The 5,451-nt window shown below is 49.0% G+C and overlaps 1 pseudogene; it reads right to left on the bottom strand.

Moving 5' to 3' along the window:
* Positions 1-4,098: 4,098 nt before the first annotated feature.
* On the bottom strand, positions 4,099-4,823 carry LOC119297722 (annotated as a pseudogene).
* Positions 4,824-5,451: the final 628 nt, after the last annotated feature.

Raw genomic sequence — 5,451 nt, forward strand, 5'->3', positions numbered from 1 at the left:
GTTCAAGCAAGAAACAACATAAGCTTTAGCATTTTTTTTGGTTTTAGAAAGTAAAACAAGTCTATGTTTGACCAAGATTGTAGGAAACAATAAACATTCAAAATCCAAAACTAGCATTTTAGATTCATCAGTAAGTGTATATTTATTTTTTTTAATAGTTAATATTATAGACGTTGATAGTTTATTCTATAAACGTGATCAAACGTAGATATGTTTAGCTTTCTAAAAAACCAAATATGCACTACATTGTGAAGATGTGGGAGTATCTGGAAAAAGAGAAGGTCCACGAGAAAGCCCATTCCTCCTCGGACGAGACTTGCCTGCTCCCCTCGCGCGCGCCCATCCGTGCTCCCGCATACGTGGCTTGATTTGATTGGAACGAAATAAGGCCCGACCCCACCCCCTTGAAATCAGGGGGGAGATGATTAGATTAGAAAGGAAAAAGGAAAAAAAACAGCCGTAGGATGAGGTGGGAGCATGGATGGGAGCACGGGGAGGAAGCAGGCAAGCCGGATCCTTCCTCCTTGGCTCCTAGTCCCAGGCTTGATGAAGATCTCCCGTGATTAGCGTATGACTGTGATTTGTGTTGCCGGCTGTGGCCTGCTACCTCCTGCCCTTCTTCCTCGCGACTAGATTCAGACTATATCAAGCGGAAGCATCGGCCACGCGACATCGATCCCGCAGATTGCAGTTGTTAGGGCATCTCCTACGCTGACTCTTAAATTATATGTAATCGTCCAGACCGTATGATTCGAACGTATTGTGCTTCCTGCATTGGTCCGTAAGACGGTTTGGATGCACTTTCTCTCACAAATCATAGACAAATGTGGGGACTTTGCGGGCTTCTGGACAGCAGTCACGCCCGCTTCTGACCAGCATGGCCAACCAAAACCGCCATCCCTCGCCCACGCGCGTTCCCTGTCGGCGCCAGTTGTCCCCATTCATGCCATTGTAGAGCGGCCGCTCCCCATTGCAGCCAGCCACAGAGCAGGCGAACTATTGGGCGGCCTGGTTGGACAATGCCAGCGCCACCATCTCCATTGTGGACCTCACGTCCACCAGCTACGGACAGGTTGTGGACCCCTCCTAGAATGAGTAAGGCATGGGAGGAGGCAGGGCCTTGTGTCCCATGTGGGCTAGTCTGTCTACCGCGTTCTACTCTTTCTCGCCGAAGACCGTACCTTCACTTCACGGGTCTTACCAACGGTGCTCATGGAAACGGAGGATGGAGGAGGTGCTCGCCGAGGTGGAACAAAAAGAAAGTGGATGATGGCCGGCCGCCGTAGGATAGGTTTAGGATCAGGGTTTTTTTCTAAGTGTTCGAAATGTAATGAAAATCCACGTGTTTGCATGAATCTCTTCTGGTTTATATGATATCCTTCGTATTTGCATGATCTTCGTCCGGTTTGTCAATAAGTTGTTTGAAATGTATACGGGCAGCATTGGATGAACGCCTCCCGTATTCGTGTCCGCGAACTAGTCCCCCCTTGTCCGCGGACGGATACAGGAGTAAATTTGCGGGTTGGCGTTGGAAATGCTCTTAGCACTCCAGTTATATTTCTACTACTAATATCTCTTAATTCTCATCTCGTATGTGCGAAAATTATACTTAGATTTCAGCTCTTGCCAGTAAGACACATAAAAAACTAATGATATTGCCATTAATTGCCGATTGGACAAAAGGATTAGGAACGAGATTTTTTGGCTATGAATTTTTCAGGACACATCTTCAAAGTAAAATGGTACAGAACTTGCTTCAGCATTGCATGATAATTTGCATTGAAAGAGGAGTAGCAGCTAAGTTATCTCCCAATGAAATTATATATTTTTTATTGGCGGTTGTAGAGGTAAACTGTAACTAATACTAATACGCAGCCACTGTTGGACCATACCATACTTGTTTTTTCGTGATAGATATTTTTGTTTCATCAACTTGGTGGACCGTACCATATCCAAATCCTGGCCAGCTCCGTCACTGTAAACTGCTCAACCAGCTCCCAAACATATGGGCATATGAGTCACATTAGGAGGTGTAAAAAATGACATTCGAAAATTCAAACGTTTAGTCGTAGACACATCCTTGTGATAAAAGCTACACATTATGCTACCACGCCAGTTTTATTTGGTCATGTTGTCTTGTTTTTGTTTGAGAATTTAGGCCAACCATAGCTGATCCCATATAATTGGATAGAGGAGTAAAAATCTGGTTTTACGACTCTAGCTGGGACCTAGCCGAACACCTAAAACCCATGAAGAAGGATAATTTTTTCTCCACCGCTTATCTGGTGGTGTAAAAAATCTCATCCTCCTCTGCATGTCCTCCTCCTCCATCCCCGCCTGCGGCGACCCCCTCCCTCCCCCCCTCCCCCCCAAACGTTCCACGCCATCCCCTCTGCCGAATGGCCGGAGCGCGTGGCCACTGTTCCCTGCCGCCCATCCACAGCGCGGATCCGCGCCGCCACGAGCGCAGCGTGGGCGCGTCCTCAAGCCGCCACTGCTGCGGCGATGCGGCCCCATTCTGCCGGCTCTTCAACGAGGAGTACACGGCATACCTCCACCGTTAGTACCCCGAGCGGGTGGAGGCGGAGCGCAAGATCCTCGCGGAGGCGAAACGCGCGCCCAACGTAGAGGTCATCGTCCTCTCGGACGACATGCTGGACGGCGGTGGCGACTTTGACGTTGAAGAATGGCAGAGGATCTTTCCCGATAGCAACGACAACGGCACAAGGCCGGACCCCATGAGTGTTGGGATTTCACGGGCAGATTGACTCGCCCTCTATAAGGATGACGATTAAGGTTTTAGTTTGAGTTCATGTTTAGTTTTAAGTTCAAGTTCATGTTTAGGTTTGAAAACTAGACTATGTTTCGGCGGATGATTATGCACATTATGTATCGAATTTTGGTTGTTTAAACAAAATCTATGTTGAACTTTGAATATTTGCAATTTGCTCCGCTTAATTTAGGAGTTCGTCTAGGTCCCACCAAAATTTATTGGACTAAAAATCCTTCACTAAGTTTATTCCGTCGTTTTGCTCCTCTAATTTTACGGGATCACCTTGAGTTAGCCTTAGTGATGTTATCTCAGATTAATCCCATGCCGTCAAGTTTCATACTCGCTCATGTCGCCTTTTCCTCGTTCACAGCTAGGCCTCGCCATGGCCGACGCTCGTTGCTGTGGCTCCTCACAACGTTCGGCCTTTCAGTCTCACTCAAAGCGGACAGTGACTAACCCTAAAAAAAATTCACGCATCAGAGATTTAGCAAACACGGTGAATAAAACTGACATCGTGTACCTGCACTTGACACAAGACAAACCATTCCAATGCACAACAAATATCTAACTGAGGCCACATAAATATCTTAGTAAATCATCATCTTGGAATGTTGTGACTCATTGGCCTCTATTCCCTCCGTTTTTAAATATTTGTCTTTCTAGATATTTCAACAAATAACTACATATGAAGCAAAATAAATGAATCTACACTGTAAAATATGTCTATATACATCTTTATGTGATAGTTCATTTGAAATCTTTAAAAAAACAAATATTTAGAAACGGATGGAGTAGGAAGTAGTACAGTATGAGCAAGGGAGAGCGTGACACATACCGTACCACAGGTCCCAACTGCTTCTTCGCTCACAGGCGTGACCCACCCCACTGAGGCCACAGGGAACAGCTAGCGTAAAGCGATAGCGATCATTTCAAAAATGAAACCGAACTCTGGAAAGTTATACATTCATTTATACTAACATGGAAAGGGAAAGCAGAAGTGTATATTCTGTGCTGTTATGGAATGGATGGGCTTGTGTCGACCACATCTTCTGGTGGACGTCGCTTGTTATGGTAATCACACGGCACCTACTTCCGGACCAACATCCATGTCTTTCGCTTTGCCAGTTCGTCTTTTTAGGAGAATGAAGAACCGTACCGCTTGCTTGTCCATCTATGTCAAGTATATGTTGTCATGTGAGCACGGTTTGATGCGCACAGATGTTCCGTGATTTTATTATGCTGATGTAGCGATGGGTGATGATAGCCCCACGGAGCGCTTTTTCAACAAGAAAACAGAAAAAATCCACCGGAGAAGGTTACCGGTATCAGTGGCTCCATAGCACCGCATCATCTCCGCCGTCGTTGCAGTCGCTGGCCGCCGGTGGCGGCGGCTCCAGGAGAAGCCCCTGCGCAAGGTCCGCGTAGTACGTGCTCACGTCCATTTCCCCGGAAGTGTGGAGCTCCGGCAGGCCGCCGCGCAATGCGTCAGGCGCCTCGGACTCAGCATTGGCACAAGGCTGCTGGGACGACGTCGCCGACGACCTGGCATTGCCCGGCGCGGGCGCTACGGAGGCGACCCCGTTGACGGGAACTACCTCGGCAGCCCTGGCGCCGGCGATCGTGGCCTGCCGGCGCAGGAAGTCCACGACGGCCCCGATGGCGGCGCGCCTGACGTCTGCCAGGCTAGAGAGAGAGAGGAGGGCACGGCGAGAAGACACGCGGAGTCAGGGAAGTTGAGGCGCGCGGCGGAGCGGCCGTGCAGCGCGAGCATGGCTGCGTCGTGCGCGCGCGCGGCCGCCTTGGCGGTGACGTGCGTGCCGAGCCAGAGCCGCTCGCCGCGCTTCCCGGGCACCCGCATCTCGCACACCCACCGGCCGTTGCGGCCCCGGCGGCGCACGCCGTGGTACACCGGGTGGCGTGTTTCCTTGAGCTTGGTGCGCCCCGCGGGGCGCTTCGGCGTCGGCGACGTGGGCGACGTCGGCATCACCTGCCCCTGCGAGGACGGCGAGGAAGCCGGCGAGCTGCAGTTGTGCTCGGGGGCCGTGTCCATTGCTGGCGAGGAAGGTGGTGGTGCTACCTGCTACGTGTACGGCTGGCTGGCTGGAGTATGATTGCTGCTACCTTGCTGGGCTTGTGAGTATACCGTGCCTAGACCATGGAGTGTGCTTATTTATAGTTTTGTACCACGCGTCGCCCGTTGGCGCGGGACAGCCTGTGGTCTGCTTCGTTGGACTGTTCTCCGTTGGACGCGTGGCTCCAGGTCGATGTCTCGGGGTTTTGCACTCTGCAGCGTCAAATGACAAATTTGTTCGGCGGACTGTTCAATTATATGAGGTTCAATTTTAAACTAACGACTAAATATTCGTATTTAAATTCAATGGAGACTGTAATAAACGTTTGTCTGTCTTTGAGTTGGGTTCTTTCGAACCACGTGACACATCTATATCTATATACCAATATAAAAAGACGCAAAAGGATAGATCCAATTAATCTCGATCATTAAATCATGTCAATCTAACGATCTAGACTGCATCAATGTCAAGCGCTCAACATGTTTAGCGTGCAGTTAATTTCATGCCAAATATAATGCTAATCACATAATAACACGTAAATAATATCCTACTTAATATCCACATACACTTAATATACTTTCAAACTAACGTGCATTACACGTACAC

The sequence above is a fragment of the Triticum dicoccoides genome, chromosome 5A (assembly GCF_002162155.2).
Source record: "Triticum dicoccoides isolate Atlit2015 ecotype Zavitan chromosome 5A, WEW_v2.0, whole genome shotgun sequence".
NCBI classification, from domain to species: Eukaryota; Viridiplantae; Streptophyta; class Magnoliopsida; order Poales; family Poaceae; genus Triticum; species Triticum dicoccoides.